Genomic DNA, 27742 nt, shown 5'->3' with positions numbered 1-27742 from the left:
TTCCGTGTCTCCATGTCGTAAAAGGGGCAGGGCGACGCCTCTAAAGCAGGAATATATCGGGGCGTGACATTTAAATTACGCTCGTTTTCAGCCGCCGGACTTATCACCACCACGCCGGTTCTACGCCGAAATCAGCAGCGTACACACTTTTAGTAAATCACACGTGACACTTGCCGTACACTGATATTTACACCAGAATCTACACCAGATCCTGCGCAAGTTTGATAAATGAGGGCCATGTGGCGGTTAGCGCTACATAAGTTAAACTCACTCACCCATAAAAGACGTGTTAATCCACTTGCCAAGTGGTCATTGACCTCTTGGCGAAACGATTGGCATTGGTCACACCTACATATACCACTGCTGTTTATCTGTTTGTATTTTTTTCTGGTTCTATTGATGCTGTAAATTTTAAGTTTAATCAACAACCCACAGATTCATGTTTTTTTTTATTGACTGTGCTGTATAGTGCAAATAGATCATCCCTTCTTCCTCTTCCTGCTTAACCCTAACCCTTAACCACCCATCATTCAGTTGTCATCTTATTGGTCACTTCAGTGATTGTTCAATGACTAGCAGAAAATGCGTTGACGACCGCAAACATTCTAAATTTGAGTATTATTGAAATTTCTCCTTTTTTTTTTTTGCCTGTTTTGCCGTTATGGCATTTTGCCATATTGGACTATTGCCAGTCTGTCACTGACCTGATGTGTATAGTTTTCATGTGAGAGGAGCTGTGTCGTTCAGTCTGACTACAGAGTATTCAACTCCATCCTGCTCCTTCTCAGTTTCTCTATGGAGATGACCTCTGATGTTGGAGTAGACAACATCTCCCTGGTTCTGCTGAGGGAAGCTGATGCTGGCGTACTGAAGGTCATCCTGCTGGCCTGCTGCAGAAGATGACGGGGAGTCAAACGCTGGACCCACGTTCACCTGACGGGACAAACACATCTCAGTTATAACAAGACTTTTATTGTGTTGTAATTCCTATTGTCCACCACCAGAGGTCAGAGTATTCACACACTGCTTCATGTTCCTTGACACATTCTGCAGAGTCAACGAATCAACATGTAGTGAGGTTCCACAGTTTAAAGCCACTTTTCTCAGCCTGAGGGATCTACACCATCATCCACAGCTTGAACCATTGTTTGTAAAACACCACCCAGCACCAAGAAGGCAGCCATGAAGAAAGTGGACTAAACAGCTGATACAACAGTTTCCAGGTGAGTTTTAACAGGGCAAGTGCAGTCTGACATTCATGTTTCATTTCACACTGGAAGACTTGAACTCTTCCTGTCTCACCTCTGCTCCGTTGTCAGGTCTCTCTCCTGGCTCACGCTGCTGTGGGAACAACTTGTCTCTTCTAGACAGGAGGAAAAACAGTCGAATGAATCAACTCCTACATTTAGATGGATCAGTGAAGATGACGATGGAGTCACAGACGTTCTCACCTGATCCACAGGAAGACAATGAGGAGGACCAGAACCAGGAGAACAACAGTGATTGTTCCAGCAACTGCTGATTTCCATGAATCTGCAGGATCAGAAGGAAACACTGACAACTGATGAGGGAGACAGATGATTAATAAGAGAGCATTATTAATACATTTATTTATGAAGTGCTGCACAAGCTGATGAAAAGAAGACAAACACAGCAAACAAACAAGCACTGCAAACAGTTCACAAGCAGACACAATGCCAAATAACACAACACACAAGATATTTTCTGAATTAGTACGACAACCGGGAATTTTCCGCATACTGCAGATTTTGGTTTTGTTAACCCTTGTACCCTACAAGGGGTAGGGGTTGAAAGTCAACCCCTACGAATTGGGATACTCCTTCAACAATCACATACGTCATCAGTAGTCTCCGCTGCCTTTCATGTAAGCAGACGTGACAAGCTTTTGCCACAAATCCTGTATTCAAAACCGCATACTGTTGTAGCTACTGTATCCCACAAAACAATGTGCCCAACTTTGTTGTTTACCGTAACCATGTTAACTTAATAAAATAAAATAAAATTTAATGAAGACTGATCGGTTCATTGTAAAACATTTATTTATTGATGTAAATGTGGTGATTTCTGTATGTAGGCTACAGAGCCCCCAGGCAGTGCTGCTCCTGTGTCCAAAACACACATGAAGCTTCACTTTTAATTCAAACAAATTAATGTGACTGATACAATTGTTACATTTCATCAATGAGACCAGCATTTATCTCCTAAAAAGAATGCAACTACCTGGTGGTAAACCTCAAAAAACCTGCAAGTAAGTTAATTAGCGATCGTCTTTTCTCCCGGGATGACGACGGAGGTTGGCTGGCCGACGAGCTCTGCAGACGGCTGCTGCTTCTGTGAAGAGCTGCTGATCTGCTCCACAGGTGGAGCTTTACTTCTCCGAAAAACATCAGAGCATACTTCTAAACAGCTGTCACTTGGATAAAACGGCCGCACATTGGGGATCTAAACAGTTACTTTCTTGCATGAAAAACAGTGCTACAGTGAGAAATAAAAGCTACCGCTGCCGGTTGCCGCGAGATGCATTCTGGGAAACTTGTCATACCCCTCGGTTTTAAGTGTGCCTCTGAAAAATCTCAGTTTGAAGGGCGAGATAGCCCTACCACTTCACCCTAACCCTCGTCTGAACCAGAATTGGGACACCCCTACCACTTCACGTGAACATGCAAAACGAAGGGGTAGGGCCAAGGGTTATAGGGCTAAGGGGGGAATTGGAATTCACCCTAAATAAATGAGTCTTGAGCTTTGCTTTAAAAGCCTCAATTGAACAGGCCTGTCTGATGTCTAATGGGAGGTTGTTCCACAGTGTTGGTGCCCGATAGGAAAAAGCCTGCTAAACCATCCGTCTTCTTTTTGACCTTTCAATGGCTATCATCTCAATTTTAGCTGAGTTGAGAAGCAGAAAATTGGTTGATAGATACACGTTTCCTTACCTGAAACAACAACAGTCAAATTTAAGGTGGACTTCTGACATCCTATTGTGTTCTGGGCTTCACAGGAATAATTGCCACTGTGTTCACGTGTGAGGTCAGTGATGGTGAAGATCTGTCCTGAAGCTTTTGGTGAGTCTTCACCCTCCTTGTACCAGGTGAGTTTAGCTGCTGGGTTAGCATCACTGCTACAGTTCAGAGTCACTGAACTGCCCTCCACTATCTCAGCAGAGGGACTCACTGACACAGAGGGAAGCTTTGGAGCATCTGGAGGAGGAAACATGAGGAGAAGTCAACTTCAACTGCCTTTTCACAGTAGAAGTGAATATTGTGTAGTTGATAGTTTATACAGAGGTTGATCCAGTATGAGACATAAACTGTGTAGTGGAAGGTTTTAGTTTGACATTGTATTGGAGTAAACTCACACACTGGAGGAGAGCGGTGATCCTCACATCCTTTAAGAGCACAGGAATATCTGTTGTTATCATTAACAGATACTCTGATGGAAAATGTTTTCTCCTTCATCTTCAGTTCGTTCTTGTACCAGACAAATGAACGACCATCAGCTGCTTTAAAACTGCTGTGACACTTCAGCTCTACCTGGCCTGATGATCTTTCCACCAGCACCTGGAAGTCTGAATATGTAAAGAAAGGACAGACATGAACTAAACTAGAAAAGTACAAACACAGAGACACATGAAGATTCTCAGTTGTCAATAACTTGAACCAAACTGATAAATATTCCAGTGAAAACGTTACCTGTGACAGACAAAGTCACTCCAGGTCGCTCTGCGTATTTCCCATCTTCATTTGTTATAAATCTGAACCTATAATCAGCTGAGTCGCTCTCTCTCAGGTCTCTGATTCTCAGAGTGCAGCTCTGTTTCCTCTCATCACAGTGATTCTCCACACGACCTCTGTAGTCTGAGTCTGTTGTCAGATCCACAGCATCATCATCATTCCACCTAGTGAACCAGAATTTTTTCTGAACTATAGTAACATGGCCATTTATCTTTGATGGGTAACTGTATGTGCAGCTCATTTCCACTGTTGATCCTTTAGAGGCACAGATGTGAGTGTCAGTGTAAGTCCCTCCCCAGTCATCATCCTGACCCTGTATCACTGTAACACAGAGCACAGCAGAAACCACAGTCAGACTCAGAACAACACTGAAGTTTTATGGAGCTAATTCAACATGTAAACCTGCTACATGACTAAAACACATTTACTAAAGTAAGTAAGTACATTTTTATTTATATAGCACCCTTACATGTACACAGAGTGCTCAACAGGAATAGAATCCCAGTTGAATCGACACAAACTGGAAAGACAATAAAAAAGAAAGAAAGAAAAAAACATACAGTATAAGAAACTTATGCACAGGGCATATGGCAGTGTACGGACCTTGCAATGTGGGAACAGTGCATGTAGAGCACGAGCTAGCATACATAGATAAAGAATACAATAACACCTAATCACATCACACTGCAGAGCCAGAGGAAGTTAAAGCAGACAGTTAAGAGAGCAACATACAGTGGTAAGTAGACAGTAGGTACCGCATGACAGTGTCATGTCACTCTTATGATCAGACCTTCAAGTAAGTGTTACCCGAGTGCAGTGGTTTCCAACCTTTCTTGACTCGTGACCCCATTTTCAAAAATTTTAACCCCTCACAAATTTTTGGGGACCCCAAATCTTTTTGGGGGGGCCAGCTCAAATATTTTTATATGCTGCATTTTATTTGAACTCAATTTATATTCAAGAAAATTAAAGTATAGAATAAAGTTGTTTAAGATTGTGTGTAGTGTTTTTAATCATAATTTAAACAAGTGTAATAATTATTCTAAAAGCATTTTTTTTTTCATCAATTACTAGACATTTCAGGCGACCCAATTTGAATTTCAGGCAACCCCACGTAGGGTCCTGACTCCTGACCCCAAGGTTGAAAAACACTGTCCAAGTCTGTCTAACTGACCCTCGAAGCTAAACTACTTGGCTCCAACACGTCTCACTGCAAGTTTAAGACAAACATGTCTGATAGTGTCTATATTTGTAAACCATACAAAGTGTGGTAACATCATACTGACACCACCAGATAACAAAAAAAAAACTGACAACGTTAAGTTCCTTATTTTGAGCCTTGGTAACCGTTCTCTTGTTTTCTTAAACCAGACGTACAGACATTTGTCGATAAACTCTACAGTTACTGAATCCTTTAGATGAACCACATACAGCTTCATTCATAAAGTTAATTGAAATAGTGCCTAACTGTGCAATAGATACAACAAAGACTCACATGTGTTTTAATGATTTGCATAATTTGAGGTCATATCAACCATAAAACTTATAAAAACAACTATTGAAGAATTGTTTATTGACTCAAACCTATTTTCATCTTGATCCGGATGTGTTAATTAAATGTCCTACAAAGTAAATGTAGATGTACAGTACCTGTTACAGTGAGAAGAAGGACGACGACAAATCCACTTGATGCTGCTGTTAAACTCATCACTGCTCTTCTCATCTCTCTGTGTGACTTCAGACACAATATAACACATCAGCTGCTTAACATTGTATGAAAGAAACATCAATTTGATCAAAAACCAGTTCTAGTCTGACAAGAGAGGAGGGTGATGATCGTCTGTGAATAGCGCAGTGAGCAAAAGATAGAAACAAATTATGAAAACAACAGACTTCCTTCCTCTTTACATCATGAATATTCAATACAAGTCTGACCTATACTGTCATCTTACACACTACTCAGGAAGTCCTGAGAGAAAAAGGAGAACTAAAAACAGATTGAAAGATTGAAAAAGGTTTTTCTGATCTGGTTTTTCTTTCTCACTGTTAATTCAAACTGTCTCATAGAATCAGAAAAAACAAAACACAGTTCACCAAAAAGATAGCTCATGACTTTGGAGACGAGACAGCAGAGACACAAGGAGCACGTGGCCTGAGATTCAGACCATCATGGTCTACAAATCTCAATCACAAACCTGTGAAAACCACATCTCTCTGAACAAACTCATGACTTCTTTGCATAATCTGAGGCACAAAACACCACATCCTAATAATAATAATACATTTTATTTGGAGGCGCCTTTCAGGTCACCCAGGTCAAAAAGAAATAAAAGCATAAAAGATCATAACATTGTTAAAAAAACAAAACTAACAAAACATCAAGATAAAAGCGAGTGAAGTGCAGAGTGTCCGGTTATAGGGAGTATGCCAGTTTGAACAGGTGGGTTTTGAGTTGGGACTTGAATGTCGTGATGGAGTCTGACTGTCTTATGTGTGGGGGGAGGGAGTTCCAGAGCAGCTGAAGGGTCGGGCACTCATGGTCAGGGCTCCAGACTAACTTTTTTGACTAGGAGCACAGTGGCCCCTAACTTAAAATTTTAGGAGCGCAAGCAGAAAATTTAGGGGCGCACACCGAAATTGACTTGCAAAGTAAATTTGCACATTTCCTCTAATTTTCACTGTATTACTGATAAATACTAGCCTGACAAGCCAGACTATATCATTAAAATGTCTAGTCTGGCAACGACCGGTAGACCTCGGCTCAATCCAGGGGGCAGGATGAAGGCTGTCTTTCAAACTGCCTCTGCACCAATAGGGTAGCGCTACGACCAATCAGAGCAAAGAGCAGGATGACGTTGCCTGACAAGCCAATTAAAATGTATGTCGTCATCGTGTTAAGCCGCCCAACGACTCTCTAAACAGATAGAGCGCTGTGATTGGTGAACACAAACGGTGTTCGAGACTCAAAAAGTTCCTATGGCTCGTTTCTAGACCCACCTACGGAGCAAATATATTTGCTGCCGCTAGGGTGCAGCTAGATTTCTAGGCTAGATAAATACTGCATAAATGCAGAAACTATAATGTTTTAAATTCACATTTTATTGTGCAACAGTTTAAATATTGAAAATATAAAGTTAATGTTTAGGCTACACTGACCAATAACAGAACAAGTAGACACACCACTTGTGGTAAACTCATCCTAGAACAGACCCCCCCCCCCCTCCCTTGGGTGATAAGGTGGCTGTGTAGGCCAGCCCTTGTTGGCCTCCTTGTCTGTTGACCCTGATTGAGCCACATGTGCACGGACTCCTTGGCATCAACGGAAGAATGCAGTCCGGGTGATGTTTTGAATATGGGAAGTGAATGACAGGGTGTTGTCCAGGATGGGATCATCCCTATGTTCCCCGGGTCCTATGTTCCCCACTTTGTATGGGACCGGGGAACATAGAACCCTTTTTTAGAAAAAGGGTCCCATGAACATGCAATTTTTGTACCCATACCTGGAAGTGGAGTTGTAAGTTGTAAGTTGTAAGTTGTAAGGGCGGCACGGTGGCACAGTGGTTAGCACTGTTGCCTCACAGCAAGAAGGTCCTGGGTTCGAATCCCGGGCCACCCAGGGCCTTTCTGTGTGGAGTTTGCATGTTCTCCCCGTGTCTGCGTGGGTTTCCTCCGGGTGCTCCGGTTTCCACCACTAAAAAACATGTCGGCTAGGTTAATCCTCCAGTCAGTGCCCCTGACCAAAGGCACTGGCTCATAATCTGGAGTTGGTCCCCGGGCGCTGCACCGCGGCTGCCCACTGCTCCTCAGGGATGGGTTAAGAGAAAGAATTTCACTGTACTAGCTGTATATGTGACTAATAAAGTACCTTTAAGTGACTTGGCATATTTTTGCCTATTTTTGAGTGAGAAGTTGATTTGGGACTTTGAGTGAGAAGTGTAATTGTCCCATTGGTTGGGTTTAGACAATGAAGAAAGGAGTTGGTTAAGTTTAGTAAAACGACCAGGTAGAGACTAGACAGGCCAGTTAGACAGATCCGTCCATATTTATTCTCAGACCTGCAGTGGTAGGTCCCTCTGTCCTCAGAGCTGATGGAGGAGAAATGATAAACTCCTTCTGCTCCTTGAAGCTGAGTTTGTTTCTCCTTGTACCAGGTGAGTTTAGCTGCTGGGTTAGCATCACTGCTACAGGTCAGAGTCACTGAACTGCCCTCCACTATCTCAGCAGAGGGACTCATTGACAGAGTAGGGGTCTGTGGAGCATCTGAAAGAAATGTAATAACTATATGAATTGAGGTGTGTTGCAGCATCTGAATGAATTTGACATCACACAACCAGGGGTGTTCGATGAATTACAATGGACTGAATGTAAGAAATGCATTTGAAATCCAACAGATTTAAGCCATTAGTTGCATTCAATAAACAGTTCCTACTCACATTTCACATTAACTGAGACACGTTCAGATGTCGTCTTCTTCAGCTCATTCTCAGCTGTGCAGTAATACTCTCCAGAGTCGGAGGACTGGATGGAGGTGAAAACCAGCTGCGGTGGACTGAGCAGTGATTGGTTGTTTTTGTACCAGGTGTAGGTGGCGGGGGGGTTGGCGCCACTGCTACAGGTCAGTGTCACTAAACTGTCCTTGATCATGTCACCGGGGTGACTCATCGACACTGATACAACTTTTGGAGCATCTGCAGGAAATAAACACACATTACCATGAGTCTGTTATGGTAGAATGTATTCTTGTTGATCCCTAATCCCTGTGCTGATTAAAAATCACTAGGGTGCTGTTACTTTTTTCATTTTTTAAATAATAATCACAAACCTACAAACAAAAAAGACAAACTTCATAAGTGGAGCCCCATGGTTCACTAAGGTTACCTGAGTTAAATCATGTGCAGTAAACACAAACACATCAAGATATTTATTCACACTGCGTACGACCACACCCTGAAGAGTTGAATAAATATCCTTTCTTAAGAAACAGATTTTATCATCAAATTTGCTATGTTGCAATCTCTTAAAGCAGAAGTAAGCGATCCGGTCGTTTTGGCTAACTTCTTGTCAGCTGATGGAGTAGCAGTCCCCGCCCTCGTCATGGATCTATTGGTCCTCGTCCCTACGTCACCACATTCACGCGCATCCCTTGGCTGCACTCACAGCCCTGCATGCCGTTCTCTCTCCTCATTGGATAAAGGTTGTAGGATACAAGGAAGTATACAAGAAGTTTTCTCCTCGGCTCAGAGCAGAGCAGAGTGACTGACAGATCAGTGTTTCGGACCAAACACTCTATGTAAGTGATTGCTGTCGGAAGATATAACTATTTAAGACTTATATTAACACAAACATTCCACTTACTTCTGCTTTAAAGGATATTTTAGGTGTAAAATAAGGATTCTGAAGATTTTTGTTTTAATTGCTCCTGTTATGCAATAGTTCTGTCTGTCCCTGCATCGCCACAGCGCTGTTTAGGCTGTTTACATCCCTCAAAGCCACAATTTTTGTCCACAGACAGCATCAGATGGCTTCGAACATACACCGAGAGGGTTGTTTACTTCAAGAAAGCGGACATGTTTGTAAACAGAGCTTAATACATTTAACGTAAGAGTCAAGTTGACGCTCTCAGTATGTTTACAAGTAAAATAAACAATAGCCAGGTTTACTCTCACTGCTACGAAGACGTTGTGGCTCTGAGTTGATGTTTAACTGACCTAACAGTTAGTTGTCAACTTGACTCTCATGCGAGACTTTGCGAGTTCACAAGGGGCTTCATGAGACTTTGTATTAAGCTCAGTTTACAAACCCCTCGGTGTATGTTTGAACAGCCATGTGACACTGTTTGTGGAAAAAATGTGCGGCTTAGAGGGGTGTAACCAGCCTAAACAGGAAAGATTGGTCGGCTCTCATTATACGCTGCCGTGGCGATGCAGGGACAGGAACAGAACTACTGCAAAACAGGAGCAATTAAAACGTAAATCTTGAGTCCTTCTTTAAAAGGGACAACGAGGAGTTTCTATTCGGTTATAAAAAAAGTCTCACGTTAATGTGGATGAATTTCCACTACCCACACTTGTTAATGGGCCCATTTTCGATAAATATATCGTTCTGTCTCTATCGTTATTTTGTTATTATTAGTGGTGGCGGAGATGCTGGTCGAGCCGACCAGCGTTTCTTTACTTTCGGTTTCGTGGCGAGTCATGAGAATAACGCAGCCAAATTGCCGTTTATGGTCGGAACTACGACTGTGAACCTCTTTGAACCTCTGACTTTAATTCTTGATGAATGAAAACATGAGTCCGTCTTGCGCCGGTCAAAGAATTTTACGGTGCGCGGAGGCTCATAAATGTAGTGTGAAAACGCTTCGCTTTTCCAAAACTCCTCGTTGTCCCTTAAAACTAAAATATTAGGAAACTATAGCCCCGGGTTGAATTTGCTCCAGAATTGTCCTTTAACTACCTTCACTAATGCACTAAATCAGGAAAGGTAGTGGGTGTCAGGAACCCAAGAGTGAACTCACACACTGCAGCAGAGCGATGACCCTCATAAGCACAGGAATAGCTGTACTCAAGATCAACGTGTCCACTGAAAGATGGAGACGTCTCTCCCCAAATTTCTCTCTCATTCTTGTACCAGATTAAGGATGGAACAACCAGAGACACGACAGTTGCTGTGACAAATCAGCTTCGGACCAGCTGAAGACCCGATCACCTGCACCCACACACGTGGATCTGTGAAGAAGAATCACATGTGTTGGATGTACAATGTCTCCCCCCTCTGGCCACCGGTTATAACTGCAACCTAGTATACCAAATAACTACAGTATAGGCTAAGTTGTTTTTGTGAGTGGGTATGCTCAGGCTGCTGTTCTCATTGCACTGCAACTTGTTAAAAAGGAAATATGCAAGATTTTTACCTTATCTATGCTACATTTTTTACATTCATTGCACAGCTTTGGAGTAATTGTCATAGTTAAATAAATGACTGGGGAGAATGGAGGCTCTCTGCCTTCCACTAGCAACTCTTAGCCAAAAGCCAACCTTGCAAGTTAAGTGCCACTGAAAACAGTGAAAAAGCGAACAGACTTGCATAGTTCCCCTTTAAGTCATAGGTATGTTAACCACACTGTTAATGTATCTACTATCTTAGCAACAACTTATCATGTTCTTGTCATCAATTAGCCTAGTTGTTGAAAATGTATTTACCTCTCATTTTATCCATTCCCTTAATACATACTTTCAAAATTATATTAAGTACTGCTTCATTAACTAGAAACTGATTTTGTGTTCATCATTACCTTTGACAGCCAGAGTTGTACCAGGGAGACTGCTTTCCCATTCAAACTCATTTGTTATGAATTTGAAGCGGTACTCAGCCGAGTCTCTTTTTGTCAAGTTGCTGATTCTCAGAGTGGAGCGTCCTGTCTCTGTCTCCAGAAACTGGACACGACCTGAGTACTGGGAGTTATTACGAAGGTCCTCGGGTCGTCTGTGATGGTCATTGCGTTGAGATCGGAACCAGAACTTAGATTTTATAGATCGATAACTATCGTATTCACAAGAAATGTCAACTGATGAGCCTCTGAAGGCACAGAGGCCTCTTTTAGTGTAAGTCACTCTGCTGCATGAAGAACCATAAACACCTGAAAAATAAAGACACAATAAAAAAAAGTCACAACACATTGTAATGGATTAAAAAAAAAATCAACAGGAGTAATGTTAATGTAAGACAGTGGATTTACTCACACACTGAAGGAGAGGGGAAATCTTAGTGTCCTTTTAGAGCACAGGAATAACCGTTTCCAGCATAAAGGAATTGTTCAAAAAACGTTCTTCTGTAGGGACAATCTTTCCATTTTCATACCACACGTAGGAAGAATGATCAGGTAGACAACTGCTGTGACACTCGAGACGTGCCCGTGTACATGCTTCAAGTCTGCAAGATGACAACTCGCTCATCTGGCAGATCAGCCTTTTCTGTCAGAGCCACTAATTATTGGAACTCAGTACCTAACGATATCAGAGACATTAGTACATTTAGGCTACTGCTTTTAAATCTAAGATAAAATCATGGCTTAAATCTGCTCAATCATGCACCCACCAATTATAAATTCAAACATTAGCTCACCATCATTCACTCACCATTTTAGTGTTGTATCTTAACATTGTTTTGTTGTGTCTTACATTGCATTTTATTCTTGCTGTTGTGTTGTATTGTATTGTGTGTACTTTGTTATTGTTGGCTGCTTGTGTGATGATGTTTTTTTATATTTGTATGTGCTTTTGTGTTAGATTCATGTTATTTGTTCCTGCCCAGGGACTACTGATGAAATTTAGCTGATAGCTAATTCTGGTACGTCTGAGAGCCATGCACTGTCCCTGTTAAATAAACGATTAAATTAAAAAAATTAAATTAAATCTGCACCTGTAAACCTGGACAAAGAGACGCAGGACTTCAGAAAGAACTGTCAACACAAGTGATAACAGATGCACAGTTCTGTGGTTTCACTTTTTAAGTTTCAAATAAAAATGTTACCTGACAGTCAAAGTGGTTCCAGGTGAATCAACAATCCCCCCATCTGGTTGGTTTGTTGTGAAGCTGAATTCTGACCCTGTATCACTGTAGAGAACAGAGCAGAGACCATAGTCAGATTCATAGCACATGGGTAAAACCTGTGACATGACAAACACATGTATAATACTACTGTAAATAACAGGTCAAATTGAAGAGGAATATTATAACAGAAATAAAAATAGGTATTATTATTGCTATTGTTAATGAAAATATTCTTCCCTTTTTTCACTTTGTGGCCAAAGTGGTGAAGAATATACAGTATAACTAGGATACAGAAAGGGCAAGTCATTGGTGCACTCTCGCTCATTAACGCTTAACACTTTTAAAAAATAAAACACCACCATGATATCAGCAAGTTATAGAATGAACCAACAATGTTTGGTTCCTTATTTTGAGCCCTTGGTAGATGTTATCTTTTCCTATAAGGAACTTGTGTAATAGCACAATTATTGTGAATTCTACAAGTGGTGAGGGAAAGTTCAAAAATACTGAATCATGATCATTCACTGCACATAACATGCAACAAAAACCAGTCTGCATAATTTGTAATTGTACAATCAATTAATTTAAAACAGTTTGTTTTATCCTGCTCTGAGTGTGTTAACTAAATGTCCTACTTATGCAGATGTACAGTACCTGGTACAGTGAGAAGGAGGATGACGACAAATCCACTTGATGCTGCTGTTGAACTCATCGCTGCTCCTCTCATCTCTCTGTCTGTGTGTCACAAGAAAACACATCAGCTGCTGAACAATGTATGAAATAAATCTCTTGTTAATAAACAATTCTCCTTACGGTAGAGGTGATGGTGAAAGTGAATGCGATGTCCCTCAGCAGGTAGTGAGTGTCTCCGAAGGTTCTTAGTCATCCAGGTCATCGTAGTCGGTAAAATAAGGCAAAAGGCAAATTGTTACAACATGACAGACTTCCTCTTTACATTCTTAATATGCATGAATCTGACTGTCACAAGCCCTGAGAGGCAAGTGAGGGGAAAGAATCCACAAAGTACACATATAGGTACATGTGTCTGCAAGTTATTTAACATTACTGTAGTGTGTTTTGAAACATGGGCACTTTGGGCAAACCATTGTTCCCTCCTCATTCAATACCTTCCTCTTTGCAATATATCACACGCTTGGGTCCTAGTACCCACTCGTAGACCTAAGACTGTCCCTCTGGTAGGTAGGCTAGTAGGCCTATATCCACACTGATGAGGGAAGGTCACATTCAATTTAACCTCTCTAAGACCCCTGGTCACCCCAGGCGATTGGTCTGGTCATCACAATAATACGAAAATCTCATGTTCACCCTTTGCCGTCTTTAACCAAGGTTTCCAGGAACCTGGGTGTCATTTATGATCACCAATTATCAGTCTCCCCAGTGGACCACTTTACTCTATACAACATTAGAAAATCAGGCCTTACCTGTTTCAGTACAGCTCCCAGTTCTTGGTCCAGGCTATGGTCATAGCCCCCCTCAAATACAACATTATTCTTTTCGAGGGTCTTCCTTCGTTTAGTGAAATTTCATTATCTATGAATGCGTCTTTCGGATTAATTATCAACAATTGTGAGAGTTGGAAAGTTTATGTTTTTAATTCTGTATCAGGTGTGAAAATGTGTAAACATATTGTATTAGTTTTTTTTTACGATATGCTACCAATGAATATTTCTATTATCAAACATGCGAGGTGCCTCAGTCAGATTCAGATTTGACCCTAGAGTCACTACTTCATTTAATTGGTGTCAACGCAACGCAAGGAATGATATAGCTAAAACTTGGATTGAAGAAGAAACTCACAGAGAGTGTATGGTTGACACCACGAACATCCCACACACAAACAAACAAACTGCCAGAACACAGTTGCAGTCTTGTACACTAAAACACTAGCATGCATTACAACTATTCAGCACTGTGGCCACAGCCAGACTGAATTTCCTCCAGCAGACAGAGAAGGTCTTTCAGTCTGACACATAAAAACAAACCTTAGCATGAACACACAGAGGCTTCATGATGTACAGTATGCTGCTAATGAGACACATATGCACAATTTTCTGGTATTCAAATTATAGCTGAGAGACAGAGAGACATAAGTCTGACAGTCTGAATAAAGATAGGTAGAAATGATAACAGATTGATTATGATTGTTGAGCACAGTCTGGGCATCCTAATGTAAAAAAAAACAAAAAACGATAGCCTACCATTTTATTTTAAAGATATTTTGATACTCGTCAGACCAAATACCAAACACAAAATTTTCTCTTTCTCTCTTTTTAAAGACAGACTGATATATAATGTAGACAAATGTATAGACGTGGTGTAAAGAATACAAAAACATAAACACATGGGTAGTTGACACTCCTGACACTGGCTTTTACTAACACCTAGTGGCAGCACTAAGACTCTACAACCACACTGAAGGGTGAATCAACTAACAAAAGCATTCATTCAGGCTTGCAATTAATAATTTCAGAAATTAAATAACAGCTTTGGCAGTTTAGCACCCATATTTACATCAGCAAGTGTTGCAGTATCCTTTTACATCTGTAGTCTGCTATTTTAACATTTGTTACACAGACTACAGTAAGTACCGGCAATAAAGCACATTTTAAACAATTACCGTACTTACTGTAGGACCTCACAGAGCATCGCTTGGGCAAGAGGGGAAATGAACGGAGATAGACGGAGATGAATGGTGGTGGCGGCAAAAATCAGACATGATAATAGCTGGATCCACGATCCTCCAAATATAGCCTGAAGTCTAATGTCCCGACGGTCGAACCTGTCTTTGAATTTGCCTTTTGCTAGTTTCTTCGCAAATGTTCTCATCTAAAAGCCTCTAGGCTGGATTGCACCAACAAGGTTTAACTTTAAAACCAGATTAAATCATGGTTTAAGGTTAAATTCTGTTGCACTAAACTTTAAACCTAGTTCAAAATTAAGACAGATTCGATTTAAACCTCCCTTTAAACCTCAGTTTAATTTTTACTTTAAATTAAGTTAAATTTTAATCCTGTTGCACCAGAACTTTAAACTCCAGTTTAAACTTTGATCTTTAATTAATTTTAAACTGACAGTGGAGGAGGTTTAATTTTTTCAATGGCTGCATTTTTGAGGTGGAGTGAGCAAAATTATGAAGTTCCTTGAGGAAAATTGAGAGACAGGCTAAATCTAATCTAAATCTAATTCTGAGTTAAGTATTAGCTTTACTTGGCTTGAGGCTACAGTAATATATGTAACGTTAACGGTTAGGCTACTTGTTCCCAGTTATGTTTAGCTAACTTTACATACTCAACAGTCAGTCACTAACACTTTTACTACTCACCACCACATATTACTGAAACGTTGGGGATTAACACTCACACACGTCGTTTGTCTTCCACAAGCCGCAACCGAGAGCTCTCCATCGGTGGATAAACTGTTGTTTCATTCACGGAGTAGAGGTAAGAGGCCAACGGGCGGACAACCAGCAACAGTTGGCAGCAGCAGTAGAAGTAGCACTGTTGCTTGGCAACTGCCGCCAAATCCAGTTCCGGTTAGTAGGTCAACCCATAGAGCCCGGATGTTGATAATAGCTAACCCCGGACTCAGAGGGGAATAGCACTAGCCTAGCATAATAAATTATCAGTGAAATGAACGAGTTTCGCGGCAGATAATGTGTTGTACTCACATTATATGGATATACACGGCTCTCGGCTGGATCTGGAATGACACCAAAGTTATCTGGGTGAGTAAATGATCGTATTTTATGCTAGAAATAAGGTCCAGATTGTAAAAAACGGCAATACTGTAAACAAACTATTAGCCTGTAATTTAAATATTTGACAACTAATTTACTACCACTTAATGTGTGTTCTCTTGTTGTTTTGTTCTTGCCCATTAATGTAACATGTAGACAGGGGTACAGTTACAACAACAACAACAAAAGAGAGAGAGAGAAATGTCATAATAACCACTGTATTTATTTTCCTTTAAACCCAACTCAAAAACAAAGTAGGATACTGTTGTCTTTGAGTTTATTGCAGTAACACATTCATCAGCTGTTCTCCTGTTGCATTTTTTTCTCAACTCTAAAAAAAAAATCTGTGCAATATGGAATTCACCTGGGTGAGATAGCAAGTAAAATATAATCTGCAACAAAATTAAAACCAAGTTGGTAACAGTTAGGACTGACTGCCTCTGATAATGGAGTATTAAAGTTCAAGTAGAGCCATAACCCACTGTACACAGGCCCACCTTTATAAATGTAGGTACATTTACACATTTAAATTATCAGGTAGTGTAAAAATACTCAAATATGTAAAATATATAAAGATAAAAACAAATCATGTATTATATAAGTGTGCATTAATACACTTTTTTGTGACTTTTTGAAATGGTCATTTTATGTTTCAGTAGTAACAACAATTTACTGCTCACCAAATCCAAGCAAGATAGATGAGTAGGCTATGCCAACAAGGAATACAACTTCATTAAAAGTTCATAGCCACTCTTGGGAAATGGGAATCAAATTATAACACTGATAGTTACTTGAGGTGTGACACTGGCACGATAGACTGAAAAACAAATGTCACTTTGGCTACCGTTCTTTTGCCTCCGCTCCACATAGCTGATGAAATTACACAGAGAGCGATAGTTTACAACATACATGTAAAAAAAAAAATTACGAAGAATACTGAACTAAACTTTCATCACTTCCTTTTCAATGAAAGGGGTCACGTCCTCTGGCCTCTGTGGTTAACATGGAAAAAACAGTCATCTTCAACTTCCTTCAGCGGTTAGATTTTGCTGCCTCATAGTCAGAGGATTTTGGTTGTCAACAGATAGCCTAAACAACACCTTGCATGAATGTGTTGAATGATTTATTGTAGAAATAAAAGGAAGTAAAAGTATAATCAATGTGTTTTAGTGAACATTAAAAAAGTGAAGATGGTTTGTGGAGCTGCTGTGCAACACAGATTTCCATAACGGACAAAAAATGTATTTTAAGTTAAGTTTAAGTCAAGTAAACTTGTGAAAATGCAGACACAGTGTGAAGGAAAGACAAATTGTATGTACAGAGAATCATTTTGAATCGGTCATCACACAACCGGATCAGCTTACACATCCACCGCCTTATGCTGCTTATTGTTCTGTCCAAATCCTGCCAAATAAGTTAAGTGATTCCTCAGTCCAACATGTGGGCTGCAACTTCTACCATTTTCCAGATCTTCAAATCAACAGTCCATTAATTAAAACACTGTTACATTTACTACACTGTTTTGTGTAGTAAATGTACTGTAGGTGGTGGCCAGACAGAGATTGCAACCATTAAGGTGTCCACATTCACATTTTTTTAGGGAAACAGCTTTTCTGAATTTTATACACAAAGGTCAAGCTTCTTGTTCGATCTCGCCTGGTGATTGGCAAAATTCTCCCCCAGCACAGAGACCGTGGTAGTGGTACCTCTGGCTTGGTTGTACAGTCCAGCCCCCCCAAAAAAAGAACAAAAACACTTGTGTTGTTGCCAAAGGTGTGAAGCTGGTGAGAGTTGATGATGTTCCACTGCTTTTCCAACTCCTATGGGTCTGTTGGAGCATCTGCATGGAGATCAAACCAGATATACCAAGGCCAATCAGTGTTGGATTTACAGTCGTAAGTTGTGTAAACTGTGTATTTTCTTTCAGGTAAAACCTCTTTTAGGCCGCGAAAATAGGCCGTTTCTTTGGGTCTGTTCACAACACTGTATGTTGTAAATCTCTGGGCAGGGCTATGGGCTGGCGTTGCTAACGGGAGGAGTGCAGAGAGTCTTCTACTGCAAGTACTTAGGGGCTATTTGTAGATCATACAACCCCACTTTAAAAAAAAATGCTACTATCCCTTTAAGTCAAACGCAAAGCCTTAACTCTATTGCTTGTACAGTATGTCCTGCTTGAATTTGTGAATTAAAACAGCATAAAAACTAAAACAATTATAAAATTACCATGAATTGAAAGTAGACTAGGAAGTCACTGCTTTGGGTTTCTTGACTGCGCTGTACAATCCAGTCAGATCCTCTGGATCTTCCTGACCGCTGGCTCTGAGAGGGAAATAAATCAGATTAGTGGACTAGTGAAGATGAGGTAACACATACAGTATTTAAACATCCCTGTATAAATCACGAGTGCAATCAAGAGCAACTCACTGTGGAGCCACAGTACTGGTACTCTTAATTGCAACGGATGCATATTCAACCACATCTCCCTCCTCTTTTTCTTTTTTCTCGTTGTGCTTTCTGGCCCGAGCCACTCCGACGTTGGAGTAAATGGTGCTGCTGTCTGTGAAGAACTGGATACTGGCATAGTGAAGATTATCCTGCTGCTCAGCTGGTTGTGTCTGGAGACAGTGCAGTGGACATAAGTACGTATGAGATAAACCCCAGGACCCAGAGCAATGCTGGAACAAATAATGCCCTGTCCTAACTACATGCTACGGTAACACTTTACTTGAATAGGTATTCATAAGATTGACATAAAACTGTCATAACCATGACATAACAGCTGTCATAAACATCAATGAATACTTATGACAGCTGTCGTTAAGTGTCATTCGGTAAGTTATGTCACTTTTGATGCAAAGTGACATTATTTGAGATGTCCTTGTTATGAGAACTTGACATAATTTTTTAAAGTTTGGCAATTAGGTCTGCTATGACAGTTTAAATTGTCTTTATGTCAAGTTGTCAGAACAAAAACATCTCAAATAATGTCAACTTTGCATTAAAAGTGACATAACTTACCGAATGACACTTAACGACAGCTGTCAGAAGTATTCATTGATGGTTATGACAGTGTTATGTCAATTTTATAAATACCTATTAAAGTAAAGTGTTACCCATGCTGGTAACACTTTACTTGAATACATGTAGAGATCTAATTAAATGAATTAGATATATAGTATGATACATTTAGGTGTATAAAGCAGTCAGATTACACAATGTCATACAATAATTCCTTTTTTTTTAAAGTGAGCTGGAAACTAGATAATGTGGGGGTGTCGTCTAAACATTTGAGCCAGATTAGTTTTCCTAGTTCAGTTCTCCTTTCTCACCTGTTCCCTGTTGTCTGTTCTCTCTTCAGGCTCAGACCTCTGCTCAGAGACTTTCTTTTTTCTGCTCAGAAAACTGATTAAAAAAATATTAAAACTCATTACAATGAATGAGTGTTAAATTATTATTTTTTTCAAATAGTTATGAAACAGAAATTCTCACATGATCCAGAGTAAGACAGAGGCGATTACAACAGCCAGGAGAAAGCTGCAGATTATCAGAGCAGCTGTTAACTTCCATGTTCCTGCAAAAAACATACATTTAAAGGGATAGTTCAACATTTGGCAAACTAGCCCATCACCTTAAGCCCAATAGTTTTAGCAGTAGATATACCTTTAATTGTCGGTGCAAGCTATTTTTAGAGCGGCGGAGCAGAGCCGTGAGCTGCTCAGAGCTACGCTATAGAGGCTCATGGGATTTATTGGTTTCCCTCATCAAACTCATCAAATACACAATCCAACAACTCCACAACGCTCTGGTGGACAAGTTGTGACCTGCACATTCACCACAGTATGAGATAATAACAGAACGTTACCAGACAGAGTTGTTTTAGAGGGAAATACATGCAAAACCGCTGATGTGCGTTCCCGTCAGGAGCAGTTTTTTGGCAAGCAGTCCCTACATTTACCTCTAAAGCAACGGCTCTGCTCCGCCGTTCTAAAAATAGCTTGCACCGACATTTAAAGGTAACAAACCTACTCCTAAGAATATATGGATTATGGCAATGGGCCAATTTGCCAAAATGTTGAACTAAATACTGGTTAGTATAAACCAGTATAGTTTTACAGTTTTTCAGCTATTGTTTATTGGTTCAGTATCATGTTTCACAAACCCACCATGTTGTTGCAGAGACAAAATAGAGAACTGAGCAAATACTTCCTATTTGAATACTGGTTTACCCAACCTGCAATGTCACTGGGGTAGACCAAGTAATAATAGGAGGTGGGTTGGTAGGGAAAGTGGATTAAGTATTTAGTGAATAATAAGTGTGATTGGTTTATGAATACTTTGCAACATAGTAGACTGATGGGTTTCTACAGGAAGGTTAGTGAAATCCAGTAACGCTGTCATGCACCTGTTTTCTGGAAACACTTGATTAGCAGTTAACTTATGGTACAGTCCAGTTGGCTGTAGCTGATGGATGCAGCTATAAACACTTTATCTGACTTGTTGGAGAGGAAATATGAGTGTAGCCATGTGCACATGATGTTTACTTAATCAAGAGTATTCAGCACTCCACTTTCTTTTTATGTTGATGGTGTTGTACATATTTAGGGCCTGTCCCAATTCTCCCCCTAGCCCTAAATATTTGCCCTAACCCTTTGCGCAGTCGTGCAGCTGACAGGGACAGCTAACGGCAGCAGCAGAGCTAACGGCAGCAGCAAAGCTAACGGCGGTAGCATCAGGACGTCAGCTGTTAAAACCCTCCCGTTGTCGGACACGACATGAAACTACTCCAGTTAGCTCAGTCATGTTGTAACTCAGATATCCGCTGGAGAAAATATTTTTTCATGGACTGTTTGAGTCACTGAGTTATTAAAGTTAAACAGGTAGCTAACCGTTAGCCCGGCTAATCTATGATAACCATGACTAATTACAAAAATTGTTTAGACTGAGATAAACAAACACAGCCAACGCAACAGGCAACACATGAATGAATGAAAATAGTAGCACGCTCCACCGGTATAATTGTAAACATGTGACGTATGTTATCATGTTCGCTACGTTCACTACACTAGTGGTGTCCCATTTCCATAGGGAAAGATTTTCAGCCACTTTCCCTCAACGAGGGGAATTTACGGTTGAGGGCACTCAAAACCAAGTGGAAGTTTTAAGGGGGAGAAATGGGACAGGGCCTTAGGATACACTTTTAGCATTGCGTAAGTAAACCTCCACTGTTGTAGCCTACTGTCCTCTAGTCGTGAGCTCCCACCTTTAAAGTCCCACTCCCGCGACCCTTTTTGGTCATTTCAAAACCAGCTCATTAGCAATGCACCTCTGGAGGGTGGGCGGAGACTGCGCTGCTCTCCCAGCCACCTCCTCGCACCCCACCCCCCCGCTTGCTGACAGCTGGATATTGTACAATTACAGATTCAGCGCGTTCAGCGTAAAACTCCACACTGGGATTTGATCCCAGACTGGAACATAGTCCTTGATCACGGTACAAGCTGCTCTACCAGGTGAGCTATACCTGTTATACCTTGACAGCTACACCGAGCTGCCAAGCCTTTCACCTCTGAGCCAGATGCAGAGCGGGGCGGGAGCTTGTAGCACTAGTGCCCTCCCCTGGGGTTGTGACACGTCACCTCCAGTCTCCCTGAAACTGCCAGTTTGCGTCTGCCATTGGTTCACAGCAATTTGAAGGCAGAAAAACTCAGAAATGCAATTTTGCACTTCCTTTTCTGCTGATATGTCCTCTAACACAAGAAAAATGCCACAGGAACATGTGAAAAGCACGAAAAACACGATTTTCACGGGAGTGGGTCTTTAAAGATGTCAACAGCTACCAGGAAGACTGACTACAACCACACGCTATACAGGAAGTGGACAGACTGGAAGTGTGTCACTGAATCATTTTGGTAATGGTGTGGGAGGTGTTGAAGTAAAAACCACACACTTTTCTCAAAACACCGTCAGCGAGCAACACACACCAACACAGGAGTTCCATGAGATTTGTGTAACCTGCATGAAATTTGACAAAATATAACCAAGACCGTGTTTAACTCACCCTCAACCAAAACAGTCAGACTTAAGGTGGACTTATGACGTCCTCTTGTGTTCTGGGCTTCACAGTAATAATTCCCACTGTGTTCACGTGTGAGGTCAGTGATGGTGAAGATCTGTCCTGAAGCTTTTGGTGAGTCGTCACCCTCCTTGTACCAGGTGTAATTAGCTGCTGGGTTAGCATCACTGCTACAGGTCAGATTGACTGAACTGCCCTCCACTATCTCAGCAGAGGGACTCACTGACACAGAGGGAAGCTTTGGAGCATCTGGAGGAGGGAACATGAAGATGCAACATGAATAATATCATTCATGACTTTGATGAATTTCAACATGTGTTTTCTACTTACACAGGACGTCTACAAACAGAGATCTAGAGTTGATCTCTCCATATTGATTCTCAGACTTGCAGTGGTACGTCCCTCTGTCCTCAGAGCTGATGGAGGAGAAATGATAAACTCCTTCTGGTCCTTGAGGAAGAGTTTGGTTCTCCTTGTACCAGGTGTAATTAGCTGCTGGGTTAGCATCACTGCTACAGGTCAGATTGACTGAACTGCCCTCCACTATCTCAGCAGGGGGACTCACTGACACAGACGGAAGCTTTGGAGCATCTGGAGGAGAAAACATCAATAACACACTTTAACTGCAGAGCTACATGTTGTAATTAAATGAGTAACGGAAATAGTTTCATGTTTGGCAGCATGAGAAACAATTAGAGTAGGGGTGGGAAGTGGAATGGGCAATGGTGATTATGAATTATTCATTTTCATATCTACCACTTTCCGGAGAATGACTCTGGGTGTCGCCATGACACTCCATTCCACCGTTACTGTATTGTTGATAGCATAGACTGGTTGATAGACATTGGCCATGATGACTTTATTTATAATAATCACGTAATTTTAATGAGAACAATACGAGGTTTTAGCTATATGTCACATTTTCACGTCACTATATCACCGTTGCGACTACTCTGATGTTTATTAAGTCTATGAAACGAATTGTTGAACAAACATTTTAGATTAGCTGGGCTAACCGTTAGCTGTTAGCCGTTAGCAGTGTCAATAAACAATAACTCAATAAACGGCTAATGGAAAAAAAAAAAATTCCAGTGGATATCCTAGTTACGACATGACTGAGCTAACTGGAGTAGTTTCATGTCGTGTCGGACAACGGGAGGGTTTTAACAGCTGACGTCCTGATGTTAGTTTGCTGCTGCTGTTAGCTGTCAGCGGCAGCAAAGCTAACAACTACGATAACAGAAAAAAAATCAGAATGCCTTTATTGTCATTATACCACTGTATAACGAAATTTTAAGCCCTCCTCCCCTTCAGTGCAAACAAGCATACTATAAAAAGACAATATAAAAACACTTTCAATAATATAAAAATAAATAGATAAGAATAAATTATATGCACAGTATAGCACAGCGAATTTGTGTATATTGCACAGTATGTGACCATGACTAATTACAAAAACGTGCACACAGAAATAGTAATGTTTGTTCAATAATTCGTTTTATAGACTTAACAAACATCAGATTTAGTCACAACGGTTTTGGCAGCCCGGAGCCCCCACATTTGGTAGCTACACCGGTGGCTAACGCTACCAGTTCGCTAGAATGCTACTAAAACCGACTTCCGTTGTGGTGTGACGCAATGGATCATGGGAAAATAAAGTGGTGGATAGCCTAGATTTTAGAATGAACTGTCTCACTCACATTTTACATCAATAGAGATGCTTCCTGACGCTGTCAGCCCCATCTCATTCCGAGCTATACAAGAATACTCTCCAGAGTCAGAGGGCTGGATGGAGCTGAAGACAAACTGTGGTTGTTCACTAAGACGTTTCCGGTCCTTCTTCTCGTACCAGATGTAATTAGCTGCTGGGTTAGCATCACTGCTACAGGTCAGATTGACTGAACTGCCCTCCACTATCTCAGCAGAGGGACTCACTGACACAGAGGGAAGCTTTGGAGCATCTGGAGGAGGAAACATGAGGAGAAGTCAACTTTAACTGTCTTTTCACAGTAGAAGTGAATATTATGTAGGCTAGTTGATAGTTTATACAGAGGTTGATCCAGTATGAGACATAAACTGTGTAGTGGAAGGTTTTAGTTTGACATTGTATTAGTTAAACTGTGGAGTAAACTCACACACTGGAGGAGAGCGGTGATCCTCACATCCTTTAAGAGCACAGGAATATCTGCTGTTATCATTAAAGGAGACTATAATGGAGAATGTTTCCCCCCCCATCTTCAGTTCATTTCTGTACCAGACAAATGGACCATCAACTGCTTTAGAACTGCTGTAACACGTCAGCTGTACCAAGTTTAATGATCTTTCCACCAGCACCTGGAGGTCTGGACATGTGAAGAAAGAACAGACATGAACTAAACTAGAAAAGTACAAACACAGAGACAAATAAAGATTCTCAGTCGTCAATGACTTGAACCAAACTGATAAATATTCCAGTGAAAACGTTACCTGTGACAAACAAAGTCACTCCAGGACCCCCTGTGTATTTCCCATCTTCATTTGTTATAATTCTGAACCTGTAAACAGCTGAGTCGCTCTCTCTCAGGTCTCTGATTCTCAGAGTGCAGCTCTGTTTCCTCTCATCACAGTGATTCTCCACACGACCTCTGTAGTCTGAGTCTGTTGTCAGATCCACAGCATTATCTCTACTCCCTTTACTGAACCAGAATCTTTGTACAACTCTAAGGCGAACGCCCCTGTACCACTCTGGGTAACTGTATGTGCAGCTCGTTTCCACTGTTGATCCTTTAGAGGCACAGATGTGAGTTTCAGTGTAAGCCACTCCCCAGCCATCCTGACCCTGTATCACTGTAACACAGAGCACAGCAGAAACCACAGTCAGACTCAGAACAACACTGAAGTTTTATGGAGCTAATTCAACATGTAAACCTGCTACATGACTAAAACACCTCCTGGTCTCTTCCTTTTTATTCACTTGCAGACCATGAGGTGTTTTAGTCAGTGGTCCTGCTGCCAGAATGGTATCAAAATACGCATTGTTTTTCTTCAAAGACGCAGGTGTCAAAGCCGTGATGACAGGAAAGAGGCAAAGGAGACAACCGCAAAATCAACCGGGGCAGTGCGGGTGGGGCATCAAGGCCACTGTGGCCTTAGGGCAGATATTTTTTTCAAGGGCACAAGGCCAAATCGGACGGGCACGAGGGCCATGGCCCTCGTGGCCCTCGTGAAATTCCTGCGCTGCATTAAACCTATGAAAGTGACGGTTAAGGGATTGATTCATTCATTCATTCAAACCTGTTTCTCTCTCTTTGTGGTAACTAAATGTCCTACAAAGTAAATGTAGATGTACAGTACCTGGTACAGTGAGAAGGAGGATGACTAATCCACTTGATGCTGCTGTTAAACTCATCACCGCTCCCTCTAAATTTCTCTGTGACCTCAGACACAATCAAACACATCAGCTGGTGAAAAATCCATGAAAGAAATAAAAAATCATTTCAAAAAACTATTCTTTTGACAGAGGAGGAAAAAAAATAATGTCCTTCTCTGAGCAGCGCAGCAAGTAAAAGAGAAGTCAGGCTGTCAACGTAAGACACACTTCCTTCCTCTTCACTTTATCCGTATGTATGAAGTCTGCGTCCAAGTCAAGGGGGCAGTTGTCGGTCTGAGAAGTGAAGCTCACTTCCGCGTTCAAAAAACTGCAATCCCCTCGGCTTCCTCTGGGGGCTGGTGTCAGAAGGGAGCATTCCCCATAGACCCCCATGTTAAAATCGCAGACTTTACATCCTCAGTAAACATGATCAAAGCCTGGTGTCAGAACGTTTTTTCGTCTCAATCGATAGTTTCTACCCCCGCACACACTCTGAGGGGGGTGATTTTTTCTACCGTTTTACTGTTATTAGGTTAAAACTTTGGCCAATTAGGGCGCGGAAACGTTGAGTGACAGGTCCGAACAGCTCCGTGGACAGCTGCTTCGAGGCCAGTGGACGGGTTCTCGGCCGGCCAATCCAACATGGCGCTGTTCAGGCCGCCATATTTGAGTCACAAAAACGACTCCCCAAAACCAATGGGTGACGTCACGGACGCTACGTCCATTCTTTTTACAGTCTATGGTTCAAGTTTGACATGGTAATTTTGACATTTTGCATAGGCTACTCCCCCATTATAGCAGCCATGAACGAAAATGAGGAAACAATCATTTTCTGAAATATCATTGGGGTTTTTTTGGCTTAAAGGATCCATCACCTGAAAATCACTTTTTTTCAGGTTATTGCATGTATAACTCAATCTTCTCTGTCACTGACAATAGCTGACATGTTTTCCGGGCAAAGAACTTCACTCTCGCCTCCTCCCCCTTGAATTCACCAGGAGAGGAAGAAAACGCAACTTCTGATTGGTCTTCTCGTTGACGTCACCGAGAAGCCGAGGAGCAGGGGAGGGGGGGGGACTACCCCCCCGCACGCCGTACGCAGCAGCCGGCAGCGGTAGTGGTAGCTGTGAAACAGGCAAAAAGCTGTTTTATTTCCTGCTGTAGCGCTGTTATTACGTCACTTTATTAAGTTTTAATATTTTTTGATGCGAGAAAGTAACCGTTTAGATCCAAATAACGGCTGTTTAGAAGTTCGCTCTGATGTTTTTCGGAGAGAGTGAAACTCGACCCCACCTGTGGAGCAACGACCGCGACATCAAAGAGGCAGCCAGCCAGTCTGCTGACGTGCTCGGCCGGCCAGAACTACGTCGACACCGCGGTGGACAAAACGTTCGTTAATTAACTTACCCGCAGGCTTTTAGAGGTTTACCATCGGCTGGTTAACTTCTTTTTAGGATATAAATGCTGGTCTCATTGATGAAATCTAACAATTGTGGCAGTTTGTTTGAATGGAAAGTGAAGCTTCCTGTGTGTACTGGACAGAGGAGTGGCGCTGCCTGGGGGCTCAGTGTACAGAAATCACCACATTTACATCAATAAATACATGTTTTACAATGAACCGATCAGCCTGCATTACATTTTATTTATTATATATCCACCTTTTTCTGAACGTCAAAAACGTAAGCCGGTTTTGCTCTTCCGTTCGAATTTTATATTTACGTTTCCATGGTTTCAGTAGTCGCGGTAAATGCATGGAATTTTTTTTTTTTCCAATGACAAGCTGTAAAACAAGATCGCATTTTTTTCTCGCGAGAGCAAAATTGGCTACACAAATAGGGATAAATAAAGGTGAATGTTGCATATTATATCTCAAAAATGTGCATTTAAGACCCTTCCAACACCTAAAACCAATATAAATACCAGGTGATGGATCCTTTAACAAATCAAAGGAAGGTTTTGCCAGATGAAAAGAAAAATGTTATGCTTATACCACCAGTACTAATTTCAGTCAAAAGAAAACTTAAGTGCACAACTTTTTTTTTTTTTTTCCAGATTTTTAATTTCTCCTTCACCCTGAATACAAGGTAATATGCGTCAGTAAGTTACATACAGGGTGACTCTCTGAATTCGGTGCACTTTGTCTGATCTTTGAAAAAAACTTTCAACCCTGTAACAATGACTCAATCCCCTAACAGTGTTTTTTATGACATGGTTGAATGTTACAGGGTCAGACATTTTGGATAAAAACACATGGATCCATCAATTTA

General features: G+C 41.2%; 1 protein-coding gene and 1 pseudogene across 2 annotated transcripts in view; both read right to left on the bottom strand.

Annotated features, from left to right (window-relative positions):
• Positions 1 to 720: 720 nt before the first annotated feature.
• LOC146992397 (sialoadhesin-like) lies at positions 721 to 25675 on the bottom strand (annotated as a pseudogene). Its single transcript, XR_015037006.1, has 16 exons — positions 25460 to 25675; positions 24543 to 24952; positions 18481 to 18671; positions 18309 to 18375; positions 12168 to 12175; positions 11489 to 11678; positions 11041 to 11385; positions 10264 to 10474; positions 8183 to 8437; positions 7779 to 8009; positions 3708 to 4070; positions 3447 to 3583; positions 2952 to 3210; positions 1452 to 1533; positions 1303 to 1363; positions 721 to 933 (listed from the first exon to the last, which is right to left on the bottom strand). The product of XR_015037006.1 is annotated as a sialoadhesin-like (transcript).
• LOC146992396 (uncharacterized) overlaps positions 17819 to 27742 on the bottom strand; it is a 24170-nt gene continuing 14246 nt past the window's right edge. The window contains exon 7 of the mRNA XM_085790500.1: positions 17819 to 17896. The gene's annotated coding sequence lies outside the window, so the exon portion shown is untranslated. The remainder of the gene's footprint in view (positions 17897 to 27742) is intronic.

Source organism: Trachurus japonicus, chromosome 1, assembly GCF_045865225.1.
Source record: "Trachurus japonicus isolate A0001 chromosome 1, Traja_1.0".
In the NCBI taxonomy this organism is placed as follows: domain Eukaryota; kingdom Metazoa; phylum Chordata; class Actinopteri; order Carangiformes; family Carangidae; genus Trachurus; species Trachurus japonicus.
Note: the sequence above shows the minus strand (reverse complement) of the source record. Positions and strands in the feature narration are given on the sequence as shown.